This window comes from Leopardus geoffroyi, chromosome C2 (genome assembly GCF_018350155.1).
Source record: "Leopardus geoffroyi isolate Oge1 chromosome C2, O.geoffroyi_Oge1_pat1.0, whole genome shotgun sequence".
Taxonomy (NCBI): Eukaryota; Metazoa; Chordata; class Mammalia; order Carnivora; family Felidae; genus Leopardus; species Leopardus geoffroyi.
The window spans coordinates 107,906,033-107,922,055 of NC_059333.1; the positions used below are offsets into that span (position 1 = coordinate 107,906,033).

General features: G+C 36.1%; 1 long non-coding RNA gene across 1 annotated transcript in view; it reads right to left on the reverse strand.

Annotated features, from left to right (window-relative positions):
• Nucleotides 1-2,746: 2,746 nt before the first annotated feature.
• Nucleotides 2,747-16,023, reverse strand: part of LOC123611339 — a 70,229-nt gene continuing 56,952 nt past the window's right edge. Inside the window, exon 9 of the long non-coding RNA XR_006718594.1 lies at nt 2,747-3,135. This is a non-coding gene — a long non-coding RNA (uncharacterized LOC123611339). The remainder of the gene's footprint in view (nt 3,136-16,023) is intronic.

Below are 16,023 nucleotides of genomic sequence, written 5' to 3' on the forward strand. Positions count from 1 at the left end.
AGTACAGACTGCACATGTACAGGTCCAGAGGTCAGAGTAGTCAAGGACCTAGAAAGGGCAGGGTTGGGCGAGGCCATGTTACAGGAGAGGGATATTGGGGGTACCTTCCATCTGCCTAATCCCAAGCAGTAACCTACAGAAATGAACACATTCTCCCTGAAGGCAAAGCTGAAGGACTCTAGATGGCCATGCCAGGCTGTGGCCAGGCAGACTGGCCTATAGTCTTCCAGTAAGAGACCTTTGGAAGACTGCTGGAAAAACTCAGTACCCCATCAGGCAGCCTGTCCAAATGTGGACTATCCTGTTCAAAGCAGCTGATGCAGAAGTATTTAACCGCTGGGCTTGAAAACAGTATAGAGGACAGCAGAGAATCTCTTGCTACAGAGATCAAGGGACTAAGGAACAGTCACGAGGAGCTGAAAAGCACTTTAAACGAAATGAAAAATAAAATAAAATAAATAAATAAATAAATAAATAAATAAATAAATAAATAAATAAAAATTTACCTTCCCTTAACCTGGTGGTAAAAAGACCTCAAAATCACCAGAGATCTGGAATTCAAATCTAAGAAGGCTACATAAATAAACCTTGTCACTTTTACTAATTTTACTATCCCAGCCCAAATTCTGTTTTGAATTCCTTACTAATTAAAGCTTGCAAACATAACTTCTTTGTACTGTCAGTTCCTCACAGATGTATCCTTTCTAGGTCTAAAATAAGCATAGGGTCACCTGGGTGGCTCAGTCAGCTGAGCATGCCCTGCGTTGGACTCTGTGCTAACAGCTCAGAGACTGGGCCTGCTTTGGATTCCGTGTGTGCCTCTCCCTCTCTTCCCCTTCCCCACTCATGTTCTGTCTCTCTGAAAAATAAATGTTAAAAAAATTTTTAAAGCATAGAAGCTGCCTGCCTTGGTTATTTCATCTCAATTTTAATATTGGGCCTCTGTTAATCTGTCTCCTCCTGTTAATCTGTCTCTTGTGAATTTAATTCTTAGATCACCTAGAAGAACCTTGAAGGTAGAGAATCGTTCTTCCTCCTCAACAGTTGGCATAGCCAGCAGGATAAACTTTAGCTGGCTGGACACTGCTGCGGCTGAGAGATTATGGGACATCTGACAAAAGCTGGCACGAGGGAAGAACCCTCATCACATCAGCCAACTGGATCTCTGCCTGCCAGGTCTCGTGCAAGTGAGAGTGATGTGAGTCCTTTTTCTCTCTCTTCCTAAATCTAGGTTAGCAGGAGAAAATATTTGTGGAATTAGTGCTTTGGCTCTAATGGCTCTGGTGCATTTGGTAGAGTTCTCTTGGCTTGGCTCATCGATTTCCACCCAGAGATGACCACAGCTTTTCTTTATCATTGTATTTTGTGTCATTTGTCATCAAAATGAATTCCCATAGGAGAGCACACAGACATAGTCCCGGTCAGCCTGTTGTTTGAGTTGGCCTCACAGACTGGTAAGTTCACAGTTACCATCACATCTGTATCTGTTTAGACACACTTTGCTGCGGGTCATCTATGTAAAAGCCGGATGAGGTTTTTCCTTTTGTTTTGTTTTATGTCCTCAGAGCTTGGCTTTGTGACCAGTGAGAATATTCTCTCCGGTCTCCACCATCCACAAGATGGAATTACCAGAGGGTACTGTGGTGGCCTGTCAAGTAGAATGAGGTTCTGAGACACACAGTTACAAGCAGTACTCTCATTGTCTGGCCTTGCCAGCAATCGGGAGTTCTATGTTATAAGAGGTCCCAGCCCATAAGGGACCCTTGTCTTCGTAACCTCCATTAGTGCTAGAAAAGTCTCATTACAGTAGTGCCTGCCCCATGTCACAGATTAGTGGGTCTGTGACTAGAGATGTCTCACATTTTTTTGCAGGAGACTGGACATGCTGTTTTCTCTACATCATGTTTACTGCCTGTGCAGTAAAGGCCTGTGCTGTCTTAGACTATTTGGGGAGTAAAATTTTGGACCATGGGGGAGGCATCATCTATGCTCTCACCAAGGATGCTTCTTGTGTCTATGGTTTAAGCCTGGAAAGTTGCCTGTATGTCTTCCCATAAAAGTGCTTATTGGATTGAGTCACTATTGAGATTAGTAAGATCTTACTCATCATTGCCAGATGATGGATCCTTTACACTGGCTATATTTGCAAGAAAAAAATTACTTTATAGAAAGTTCTCTATTGACTTACTGGTATAATAGCTAGCTAGCTTTTGGGACTCTGTTGAGAAGACGAAAAAACAAAAATTAGACTGAAAACAAAAATCAATATTCACATCCAGTGTAAATTCCCCTTTTCAAAATCTGGCCCCATTCACCTATTTTAATTTCCCTTTCCAAAAAATCTGTATAGAGACCACTCTGACCTGATCTCTAAGTTCAAAGTATGTAGGTTATTCAGGTAAATGCTAAAAGGCAAGAAATTAAATTAAGAAAAGCTGAAGACTGGCAATAAGGCTGGCTTTGCTCCTACTTTCAAGGGCTCTGTAAAATTTTTTTTTCTTATGTAGAGTAACATGTAAGTGAAATCACATGGTATTAATATTCCACTGTCAGACTTACTTCACTTAGCAGAATAGCCTGTTGACAATCAATCTCAATCTCTTTCATGGCAGAGCAATATTCTTTGGTGTATATAAATATAATATATATATATATATATTATATATATACACACATGTATACACATATATTCCTTTGTAAATATATATGCATATTTACATACACACACACACACACACACACACACACACACCAATCTCTCTATTCCTCTATTGATGGACCCTTAAATACTTCCATGTCTTGGATATTGCAAAAGAATATAAAGTGGCAATAAACTTAGGAGTACATGTATCTTCTTGAAGTAGTGTTTTCCATTCCTATGACTAAATACTTAGGAGTGGAATCACTGGATCCTTCTTTACTTTGTGCAGTCAACATAGTGTTTTTCATAGCAGTTGCACCAATTTACATACCTACCAGGAGATAACAAGGGTTCCCTTTGGTGGATATCATTGGTGGATCAAATCCAGTGTGCTTGGTGTGAGGTAGTACCTCATGGGGTTTCCTTGTGGGTCTTCTTAATGATATCTGATGTTGAGCATCTCTTCCTAGGTCTGTTGGCTAGCCAAATCTCTTCTTTGGGGAAAAAATACTATATCCAGTTATTCACAAAAGTATGTAGAGGTGTGTGTGTGTGTGTGTGTGGTTTACAAGTATGTGGTTATTTCAGATATTAACCCCCTATGGTGTATATCAGTTACAAACCACTTGGGCCATTGAGCAGGGTGTCTTTCATTTCACTGATGTTTTCCTTTGCTGGGCAAAAGCTTTTCATGCCAGTGTGCTCTCCATAGCTTATGTTTGCTTTGGGTTCTCTTGCCTGGTGAGACCTATTTAGAAAACTATTGCTTCAGCCAATATACAAGAGATTACTATCTATGGCTACTTGAGTGAGTTTGATGGTTTCACGGGTCACCTTTGGGTTTCTCTTCCACTTTGGGTTTTTTTTTGCACATGGTATAACTGTCCTTATTTTGCACACAGGTATCCAGTTGCCCCAGCACTACATATTGAACATGTGGTCTTTTCCCCCTTGTCTATTTTTGCCAATTTTTTCCTAGACTAATGGACAATATAATGGTGGGTTTATTTCTGGGCTCTTTACGTGGTTCCACGTATCCGTGTGTCCTCTCATTTGTGCCAGAACCATACTCTTTTGGTTACGTACAGCTTTTTAGCATATCATGAAATCAGGGACTATGAGAACTTCCGTTCTGTTCTTCCTCCTCAACATTACTTTGGGCTCTTTGGGATCTTTGGTGATTTCATGCTCATTTTAGGATTATTTATTCTAGTTCTATGGAAAACACAATTGTCCTTTTGATAGGGATCACATTCAATCTGTCAATTGTTTTGGGTAGGGTGGAAATTTTGACCCAATTGATTTTTCTACACTGTGGGTGTCCTGTCTCTCTACACTGATTCGTGCTATCTTTAATTTGTTTCATCTGTGTTTTATGATTTTCAAAGTCGAGGTCTTTCACTTTCTTGGTTAGGTTTCTGCCCTTTTTGGTGGTTTTTCTTTTTCTTTTTGGTTCTAATGTAAATGGATTGTTTCCTTTCTTTTTCCTACCTCCTTATTCTTCTGTGGAAATGCAATGAATTTGTGTATATTAATTTTTACTGAATTCATGTATCCGTTTAAAGAGTTCTTTGGTGAAATCTTCAGATTTTCTATATATGATATCACATCTTTTTAATGTGACTCTTACTTTTCACTTTCACTTTCTATGTCTTTTCTTTTTCTTGTCTTATTGCCATTGCCAGAACTTCCAGACATTTGTTAAGAAAATATTGAGGAGTATGAACATCTTTGTCTATTTCTGATTATTTCAGTTCTTTTCTATTGAGAGCAATATCACATGTGGTTTTGTCATGTTTTCTTCAGTGTGGTGAGGTATGTTTTACTCCCAAACTTTGTTTAGAGTTTTTATCATAAACAAATGTTAAATTTTATTAAACGTTTTTTTTGCACTGATTATAGTGATCCTGTGCATTTTATCCTTCCCCTTTTATGTTTTGTATCACATTGAATGATTTGCAATATTGTACTCTCTTTACATCTCTTTAATAAATCCCCCTTGTTCTTTTTTTCCCCTAATTTTTTTAATGTTTCTTTATTTTTGAGAGAGAGAGAGAGATAGTGTGAGCAGGGGAGGGGCAGAGAGAGGGAGACATAGAATCCAAAGCAAGCTCCAGGCTCTGAGCTGTGAGCACAGAGCCAAACCCAGGGCTCGAACCCAGGAACCATGAGATCAAGACCTAAGCCAAAGTCAGATGCTTAACCAACTGAGGGACTCAGGTGCCCCCGCCCACTTCTTCTTTTTAATGGTTCCTTTAATGTATGTTGAGTTTGTTTTGGTGAGGCTTTTTCCATCTATGCTCACCTGAGATATTGGTCTCAAGTTTTCTATTTCTGTACTACAGAAATTTCAGTAACTTTGTGGGGGTTTTTGTCTTTGTAGACAAGATTTTGGTCTAATTTTGATCAAAGTGATATTCATCTCTAGAGTGAATTTTGAAGTTGTCCTTTGGTTTCTATGTTATATATTGATTTAACAGTTATTAATCTTGAGGCACGGTTCAGTCAGTTGACTTCGGCTCAGGTCATGATCTCATGGTTCATGAGTTCAAGCCCCGTGTCAGGCTCTATGCTGACCACTTGGAGCCTAGAGCCTGCTTTGGATTCTGTGTCTCTCTCTCTTTCTGCCCCACCGTCCCCCACACTCTGTCTCCCTCTCTCTCTCTCAAAAATAATAAAAACAAAAAAATATAAAAATAAAAATAAAAGTTAGGTATTAATCTTTTTAAATTTAATGGTTATTTTATTAACCTTTGGTTAATATTAATGTTAAATTAGCATCACGTAAACAATATAGTGATGTGATAGCTCTTGACATTTTACAATGCTCACAAGTGCATCTTTAATCTGTCCTCACAGAATACTATTTCAACGCTAGTGACTATATGACCTATGCTACACTTTAGTTTTCATGACTTCTCATATCATAATGGAAGTTTTTACCTCACATTTTTTTCACCTATTGTTCCCTTCTCACTCTCCTCATCTCAGTCCACCACCAGTTTGTTCTTTGTGGATTTCCTTCTGTTTGTTTGTTTGCTTGTCTATTTGTTGTGATTTGGAGATTCCACATATAAGAAAAATCACATGGTATTCATCTTTGATTTATTTAACTTAGCATAATACCCTGTAGTTCTATCCATGTTGTCACAAATAGGACATTTTCATTCTTTTATGGCTAAGTTACATTTCTGTGTGTGTATCACATGTGAGATACATACACACACACACACACGTGTGTGTATATCACATACACACACACACACACACAAACACCTTCCTTATTCAATCATTTATGGACACTTATGTAGCTTCCATATGTTGGCTATTGTAAACAATGCGGCAATAAACACAGACCTGTTTATTGAATCTTTTTGAATGTGTGTTTTCGTTTTCTTTGTGTAAATACCTAGTAGTAGAGTTACTAAATCACATACTTCTGTATTTGTTTTGGGGAACCACCATACATTTTCCAGTGTTTCATAATTTATATTCCTATTAAATATGCACAGTGCTTCCTTTTTCTCCACATCCTGGCCAGCACTGACTATCTTTTTTAATTCTAGCTAATGTGACTGGTGTGTGATTATACCTGATTTTTTGTTTCATTTTGCATTCCCTTGATGATTAATGATGTTGAGCATCTTTGCATGCTGCTGGTGGCCAGTTGGATGAGTTCTTTGGAAAAATTCCTATTCTAGTCTTCCATTTTTTAATTGCAGTGTTTTTTGTGTGGAGTTGAATAATTTCTTTTTTTTTAATCATGCTTTTATTTTTTTAATTTTTAAAAAATTTGTTTAATTTACATCCAAGTTAGCATATGGTGCAACAGTGATTTCAGAAGTAGATTCCTTAATGCCCCTTACCCATTTAGACCATCTCCCCTCCCACAACCCCTCCAGCATCCCTCTGTTTGTTCTCTATATTTAAGAGTCTTTTATGTTTTGTCCCCCTCCATGTTTTTATATTATTTTTGCTTCCCTTCCCAAAATGTTCATCATTTTGTATCTTAAATTCCTCATATGAGTGAATTCATATATTTGTCTTTCTCTAATTTCACTTAGCATTAATACCCTCCAGTTCCATCTATGTAGTTGCAAATGGCAAGATTTCATTCTTTTTGATTTCTGAGTAATACTCCATTGTATATGTATGTATGTATGTGTGTGTGTGTACACACACACACACACACACGCACACACACACCAATACCACATCTTCTTTATCCATCCAGAGTAGGATAATTTCTTTACAGATTTTGAATATTAAGCTTCTCTGATACATCATTTACTAACAGTTTTGACTTTTAGTATGTTGTCTTTTGTATTGTTGATGGTTTCATTTGCTGTATAAAAGTTTTTATTTTTTTTAAGCATACTCTCAATAGGTTTTTTCCTTTTGTTTCTTCTGCTTGAAGAGACATATCTAGAAAAATGTTGCTAAGGCCAATGTCCATGGGATTACTATGTTTTCTTTTAGGTTTTTTTTTTTTTAATGTTTATTGTTGAGAGAGAGACAGAGTGTGAGCAGTGGAGGGACACTCGAGAGAGAGAAGGAGTGACAGAATCCAAAGCAGGCTCCAGGCCCCAAGCTGTCTGCATAGAACCTGACATGGGGCTCAAACCACAAGATAATGACTTGAGCTGAAGTTGGATACTTAAGTGACTGAGCCATCCAGGTGCCCCTCTTTTAGGAGTTTAGTGACTTCGGGTCTCATATTTAGGTTTTTAATCCATTTTGTGCCTATTTTTGTTTATGATACAAACAATGGTTCCATTTAATTCTTGTGCATATAGCTGTCTTGTCTTCCTTGCCCCGTTTATTGAAGAGACTGTCTTCTTCCCATTGTCTATGTATGCCTCCTTTGTTGTAGATTGATCATATAGTCAGGTGTTTATTTCTGTGCTTCCTATTCTGTTCCATTGTTCTATATGTCTGTTTTTATTCCTGTACCATATTTTTTTGATGGCTATATATTTGTCATACATTTTGAAATCAGTGATAGTGTTACCTCCAGCTTTTTCTTAAGATTGCTTTGGCTCTCCAGAGTGTTTTGCAATTTCTATACACATTTGTAAATTATTTATTCCAGTTCTTTGAAAAGTACTATTGCAATTTTGATAGGGATTGCATTAAATATGTAGTTGCTTTTTGTAGTGTGGAATTTTAAAATTATTAGTACTTCTCCACCATTAGCATGTTCTATCTCTCCATTAGTTATGCTTTTTTGAATTTCTTTCATCAGTGTTTTATAGTTTTCAGGGTAGAAACGTTTGTGATTAAGTTCATGTCTAGGTATTTTTGTCTTTTTTGGTGCTGTTGTAATTTTTATGTGTGTGCAATTTCTGTTTCTTCTACTTTGTTCTTAGTATATTTTGAAACACAACCAATTTAGGTTTATTAATTTTGTACCCTGCAACTTTACTTACACATTTGTTCATTCTAATAGTTTTTTGTGGACTCTTTAGTGTTTTGTATTTATCTATTTTATATAATATAAATATAAATATAATATAAATAATATAATATAAATATAAATAAATATAATATAAATATAAATATAAATATATTTGTGTCTCCTGAAAATATGACAGCTTTACTTCTTTCTTATAAGTCTGGATGTTTTTTATTTATTATATGATTGCTATGGCTAAGAGTTCCAGTACTCTACTGAATTAAAGTAGTGAGTGTGGACATATTTGTTTCTGATTATAGAGAAAAAGCTTTCAGCTTCTCTTCATTTAGTATTATGGTAGTTGTGTGTCTTTCCTATTTTACTTTTATTATGTTGAATTATGTTTCTCTATACCTACTTTTTGGAGAATTTTTATCTTGAACAAATGTTGAATTTTGTCAAATATTTTGTACATCTTGTGAGACACTCATATGGTTTTTATCCTTTTGTTAACGTGTTGTATCAGATTGGTTGATTTGGACTATTGAATCTTCTTTGGGTCTTGGTAATATATACCCTTGATCATGGTGAATCATTTCTTTAATATGATTTTCAGTTCGGTTTGTTAAGAATATTTGGCGATATGTTTGTATCTGTGGACATTAGAAGTATTGGCCTGAAGTTTTCTTTTTCTACAGTGTGTTTGTCTTATTTAGGTATCAGGGCAATTCTCACTTTGTAGAATGAATTTGAAACTTACTTCCTCTTCTGTTTTTTTGAATAGTTTAAGTATGTATTAACTCTTCTTTAGATGTTGGGAAAATTTACCTGTGAAGCTATCTTTCCTGAACTTAGGTTCCTGAGAGTTGTTTTTGTTTTTGTTTTTCTACTGTTTCTATTTCCTTTCTTATAATTTGTTACATTTTCTATTTCTTCCTAATTTGATTTTGGAAGATTGTGTGTTTCTATTTATTTCTTCCACATTGTCCATTTTGTTGGGATTTAATTTTTCATATTCTCTTATAATCCTTTTTGTCTCTGTGTTATCTGATGTTATTTCTCTTTCTCTTTTTTCTTTATTCTTGTTAAAGATTTATCAATTTTTTTCAATCAGCTCTCCTTTTTATTAAACCTTTTTTTTTTTTTTTTTTTTTTTTTTTTTTTTTTTAGTATCTTGTTTGTTTCTGCTCTAATCTTTATTATTTTTCCACTGACTTTGGGATTTTTTATTTTTCTTTTCCTGATTCCTTTAGGTGTATGGGTCAATTGTTTAAGACTTTTTTTGTTTCTTGAGGTAAGCTTGTATTGCTATTAACTTTCCTCTTAGACCTGCTTTTGCTGTGTTGAAAATGTTTGTATCATTTTGTTTCTGTTTTCATTAGTTTCCGTGTATTTTTTAAACTTCTTGATTTCTACATTGACCCCTCCTTTTCTTAATATCCTGTTGTTTAACCTACATGTGTTTTTTATGCAGTTGTTTACTTGTAATTGATTTCTAGTCATACTGTTGTGATCAGAAAATATGCTTGATAGGATTTCAGTCTTCTTAAATTTTTTTGAGGTTTGTTTTGTGGCCTGATATGGCATATATCCTGGAGAATGTACCATGTGCACTTGAAAAAATGTGTAATCTGTTTGGGATGGAATGTTCTGAAGATATCTGTTAAGTCTTTCTGATATAATGTGTTTTTCTTGATTTTCTGTTGCATTTGATGTCTGATCTATCCATTGTTGTACATCAAATATTAAAGTCCTCTATTGTTATATTACTGTCTATTTCTCCCTTCATGTCTCTTAATATTTAAGTATTTGGATGCTTCTATATTGGGTACATATATATTTACAATTTTTATGTTCCCATGTTTTATTGATCATTTTATCATTATATAATGAATGCCCTTCCTTGTCTTTAGTTACAGTCTTTGTTTTAATGTATATTTGTCCACTAAAGTATTGGTACCCTAGGTTTTTGTTTTTTTCTTTTTGCACGAAATATTATTTTCCATGCCTTCACTTTCAGACTGTTTTTAGGTCTGAAGGGAGTCCCTTGTAGACAGCATAGAGATGGGTTTTGTTTTTTTTCCATTCAGTTACCATATTTCTTTTGATTGGAACATTTTGTCCTTTTACTTTTTTTTTAATGTTTATTTATTTTTGAGAGAGAAAGAGAGAGAACGTGCACACATGCAAGAGAGAGCATGAGCGGGAGAGGAGCAGAGAGAGAGAGGGAGAGAAAGAATCCTAAACAGGCTCCAGGCTCCAAGCTATCAGCACAGAGCCCAATGTGGGGCTCAAACTCACAAACTGAGAGATCATGACCTCAGACGAAGTTGGATACTTAATCGACTGAACCTCCTAGGTGCCCCTCCATTTACTTTTAATGTAATTGTTGATATGTATGTATGTATTTCCATTTTGATCATTGTTTTCTGAAATGTTTTTATAGTTCTTTTCTGTTCCTTCTTGGTTTTTTTTTTCTTTTTTTTTCTCTTCTTTAATTTACATCCAAATTAGTTAGCACATAGTGCAACAATGATTTCAGGAGTAGATTCCTTATAACATTTAGCCCATCCTCCCCAACCCCTCCAGTAACCCTCTGTTCTCCATATTTAAGAATCTCTTATGTTTTGTCCCCCTCCCTGTTTTTATATTATTTTTGCTTCTCTTCCCTTATGTTCATCTGTTCTGTGTCTTAAAGTCCTCGTATGAGTGAAGTCATATGATATTTGTCTTTCTCTGACTAATTTTTCTTAGCATAATACCCTCTAGTTCCATCCACATAGTTGTAAATGGCAAGATTTCATTCTTTTTGATTGCCAAGTAATACTCCATTGTATATATACCACATCTTCTTTATCAATTCATCCATTGATGGACCTTTGGGCTCTTTCCATGCTTTGGCTATTGTTGATAACACTGCTATAAACATTGGGGTGCATGTGTCCCTTCGAAACAGCATACCTGTATCCCTAGGATAAATACCTAGTAGTGCAATTGCTGGGTCATAGGGTAGTTCTATTTTTAGTTTTTGAGGAACCTCCATACTGTTTTCTTGAGTAGCTGCCCAGTTTGCATTCCCACTAGCGATGCAAAAGAGATCCTCTTTCTCTGCATCCTCACCAACATCTGATGTTGCCTGAGTTGTTAACGTTAGCCATTCTGACAGGTGTGAGGTGATATCTCATTGTGGTTTTGACTTGTATTTCCCTGATCATGAGTGATGTTGAGCATCTTTTCGTGTGTTGGTTGGCCATCTGGATGTCTTCTTTGGAAAAATGTCTATTCATGTCTTTTGCCCATGATTACTTCTTCACTGGATTATTTGTTTTTTGGGTGTTGAGTTTGAGAAGTTCTTTGTAGATTTTGGATACTAACCCTTTATCTGATAATGCTGTTTGCAAATACCCATTCTGTCAGTTGCCTTTTAGTTTTGCTAATTGTTTCCTTCACTGTGCAGAAGATTTTTTATTCTGATGAGGTCCCAATCGTTCATTTTTGCTTTTGTTTCCCTTGCCTCTGGAGACGTGTTGAGTAAGAAGTTGCTGTGGCCAAGGTCAAAGAGGTTTTTGCCTGCTTTCTCCTCAAGGATTTTGATGGCTTCCTGTCTTACATTGAGGTCTTTCATCCATTTTGAGTTTATTTTTGTGTATGGTGTAAGAAAGTGGTCCAGGTTCATTTTTCTGCATGTCGCGGTCCAATTTTCCCAGCACCACTTGCTAAAAAGACTGTCTTTGTTCCATTGGATATTGTTTCCTGCTTTGTCAAAGATTAGTTGGCCACACATTTGTGGGTCCATTTCTGAGTTCTCTATTCTGTTCCATTGATCTGAGTGTCTGTTTTTGTGCCAACTGTTCATTCTTTTCTGGTTGCGTGTGTGCGTGTGTGTGTGTGGTTTTATGCTTTAGTGTTAACTTTGATTCCTTTCATTTTTTTGTGTATCATAGGCTTTGATTTGTGGTTACCATGGGGTTTATATATAATACTGCATGTATACAGTAGTCTATATTCAGTTGATGTTGCTTAAGTTCAAACATGAACTAAAAGCACTACATTTTTACTACCCCCTCAACATTTCATACAAATAAGGTCATACTTTACATCCTTGCATTTTGTGTATCCCTTGTTTAATTTCACTACATATAATTTATTTTACTACTTTTGTATTTTAATCTCCATATTGGCATTATAAATTATTAATCTACCTCCTTTACTATATGTTTGTTTTTACCAGTGAATTTTTTTTTCCTTTCATAATTCTCATTCTTCTAGTTATAGCATTTTCTTTCCACTTAAAGAATTCCCTTTAACATTTCTTGTAAGGCTGATTTAGTGGTGATGAACTCCTTTAACTTTTGTTTGTATGAGAAATGCCTTATCTCTCCTTCAATTCTGAATGATAACATTGCTGGATAGAGTATTCTTGGTTGTAAGTCTTTTTTTTTTTTTCTTTCAGCACTTTCTGTCCTACGAATTTTCTGCTGAAAAATAGCTTTATGGCGTTTCACTTATATGTTACTGTTAGTTTTTCTCTTGCTGCTTTTAAGATTCTCTATCATTAATCTTTGCTATTTTATGTGTCTTGCTGCAGACCTCCTTGGGTTTATTGTTTGGGGATCTCTCTGCTTCCTGGATCTGGATGTCTGTTTCCTTCCCCAGATTAGGAAAACTTTCAGTTATTATTTCTTCAAATAAGTTTTGTGCCCACTTTTCTCTTTCTGGAATCCCTATAATATGAGTATTATGCTTGATGATGTCACAGAGGTCCTTCAATCTAGTTTCATTTATTATAATTTTTCCTTATTGTTCAGCTTGATTGTTTCCATTACCTGGTCTTCCAGATTAATGATCCATTCTTCATATTTTTTAGACTTATTTTTTTTTATTTTTCAAATATAATTTGTCAAATTGCCTTACATAACACCCACTGCTCATCCCAATAAGCACCCCCCCACAATGCCAATCACCCATTTTCCCCTCTCCCATGCCCCATCCACCCTCAGTTTGTTCTTTATATTAAGAGTCTCTTGTGGTTTGCCTCTCTCATCTCTGTTTGTAACTAGTTTTTCCCCTTCTCTTCCCCCATGGACTTCTGTTAAGTTTCTCAATATCCACAAGAGTGAAAACATATGATATCTGTTCTTCTCTGAATGATTTATTTCACTCAGCATAATACCTTCCAGTTCCATCCACATTGCTGCAAATGGCATGATTTCATTCTTTCTCATTGTCAAGTAGTATTCCATTGTGTATATAAACCACATCTTCTTTATCTGTTATTCAGTTGATGGGCATTTAGGCTCTTTCCATAATTTGGCTATTGTTGAAAGCGCTGCTATAAACTTTGGGGTACATATGCCCTATGCATCAGCACTCCTGTATCCCTTGGGCAAATTCCTAGCAGTGCTATTGCTGGATCACAGGGTAGTTCTCTTTTTAATTTTTTGAGGAACCTCCACATTGTTTTCCAGAGTGGCTGTGCTAGTTTGCATTCCTACCAGCAGTGTAAGAGGGTTCCCGTTTTTCCACATCCTAGCCAGCATCTATAGTTTCCTGAGTTATTAATGTTAGCCACTCTGACCAGTGTGAGGTGATATCTCAGTGTGGCTTTGATTTGTATTTCCCTGATAATGAGTGATGTTGAGCATCTTTTCATGCCCATCTTTCCAAGGGCCATCTGGATGTCTTCTTTGGAAACGTGTCTATTCATGTCTTCTGCCCATTACTTCACCAGATAATTTGTTTTTTGGGTGTGGAGTTTGGTGAGTTCTTTATAGATCTTAGATACTAGCCCTTTGCAGTGCAGAAACTTTTTTATCTTGATGAGGACCCAATAGTTCATTTTTTCTTTTAATTCCCTTGCCTTTGGAGATGTGTCCAGGCAAGAAATTGCTGCAACTGAGGTCAAAGAGGTTGTCTGCTTTTTCCTCTAGAGTTTTGATGGTTTCCTGTCTCACATTTAGGTCTTTAATCCATTTTGGGTTTATTTTTGTGTATGATGTAAGAAAGTGGTCCAGGTTCAATCTTCTACATGTCGCTGTCCAGTTTTCCCAGCACCATTTGCTGAAGAGACTGACTTTATTCCATTGGCTATTCTTTCCTGCTTTGTCAAAGATTAGTTGGCCATACATTCGTGGGTCAATTCTGTGTTCTCTATTCTATTCCATTGGTGTATGTGTCTGTTTTGTGCCATACTGTCTTGATGATTACAGCTTTGTAGTAGAGACTAAAGTCTGGTATTGTAATGCCTCCCACTTTGGTTTTCTTCTTCAATATTACTTTGGCTATTCAGGGTCTTTTGTGGTTCCATACAAATTTTATGATTGTTTGTTCTAGCTTTAAGAAGAATGCTGGTGCAATTTTGATTGGAATTGCTTTGAATGTGTAGATTGCTTTGGGTAGTATTGACATTTCAATAATAGTTATTCTTCCAATCCATGAGCATGGAATGTCTTTCCATTTCTTTGTTTCCTTCATAAGCTTTCTATAGTTTTCAGCATACAGATCTTTTCAATCTTTGGTTAGATTTATTCCTAGGTATTTTATGGTTCTTGGTGCAATTATAAGTGGGATAAGTTTATTTCTCTTTCTGTTGCTTCATTATTGGTGTCTAGAAATGCAACTGACTTCTGTATGTTGATTTTATACTCTGAGACTTTGATGAACTCATGTATCAGTTCTAGCAGTCTTTTGGTGTAGTCTTTCAGATTTTACATGTAGAGTATCCTATTGTCTGTAAAAAGTAAAAGTTTGACTTCTTTTTTGCCAATTTTGATGCCTTTTATTTCATTTTGTTGTCTGATTGCTGATGCTAGGACTTCTAACACTATGTTAAACAACAGCGGTTAGAGTGGACATCCCTGTCATGTTCCTGATCTCAGGGGGAAAGCTCTCAGTATTTCTCCATTAAGGATGATATTAGCTGTGGGCTTTTCATATATGGCTTTTATGATATTTAAGTATGTTCCTTCTATCCTGACTTTCTTAAGGGTTTTTATTAAGAGAGGATGTTGCATTTTGCCAAGTGCTTTTTCTGCATCGATTGACAGGATCATATGGTTCTGATCCTTTCTTTTATTAATGTGATGTATCACATTGATTTGCAAATATTTAACCAGCCCTGCATCCCAGGAATGAATCCCACTTGATCATGTGAATAATTCTTTTTATATACTGTTGAATTCAATTTGCTTGTATATTGTTGAGAATTTTTGCATCCATGTTCATCAGGAATATTGGCCCGTAGTTCTCCTTATTTGTGGGGTCTCTGTCTGGTTTGGGAATCAAGGTAATGCTGCCTTCATAGAATGAGCCCAGAAGTTTTCCTTCCATTTCTATTTTTTTGGAACAGCTTGAGAAAGATAGGTATTAACTCTGTTTTAAATGTCTGGTAGAATTACTCAGGAAGTCATCTGGTCCAGGACTCTTACTTGTTGGGAGATTTTTGATAACCAATTCAATGTCTTCACTAGTTATGGGTCTATTCAAATTTTGTATTTCTTCCTGTTTGAGTTTTGGTGGTATGTGGGTGTTTAGGAATTTGTCCATTTCTTCCAGGTTGTCCAGTTTGTTGGCATATAATTTTTCTTTTCTTTTTTTTTTTTTAATTTTTTTTTCAACGTTTATTTATTTTTGGGACAGAGAGACACAGAGCATGAACAGGGGAGGGGCAGAGAGAGAGGGAGACACAGAATCGGAAACAGGCTCCAGGCTCTGAGCCATCAGCCCAGAGCCTGACGCGGGGCTCGAACTCACGGACCACGAGATCGTGACCTGGCTGAAGTCAGACGCTTAACCAACTGCGCCACCCAGGCGCCCCGGCATATAATTTTTCATAGTAATCTGATAATTTCTTGTGTTTCTGAGGGATTGGTTGTCTTTTGAGAAGTCTAGCTAGAAGTTTATCAATTTTGTTTATTTTAAGAAGAAACAACTCTTAGTTTCATTGATCTGGGTTTGTTTTTTTTTTTTTTTTTTTTTTTTTGATTCT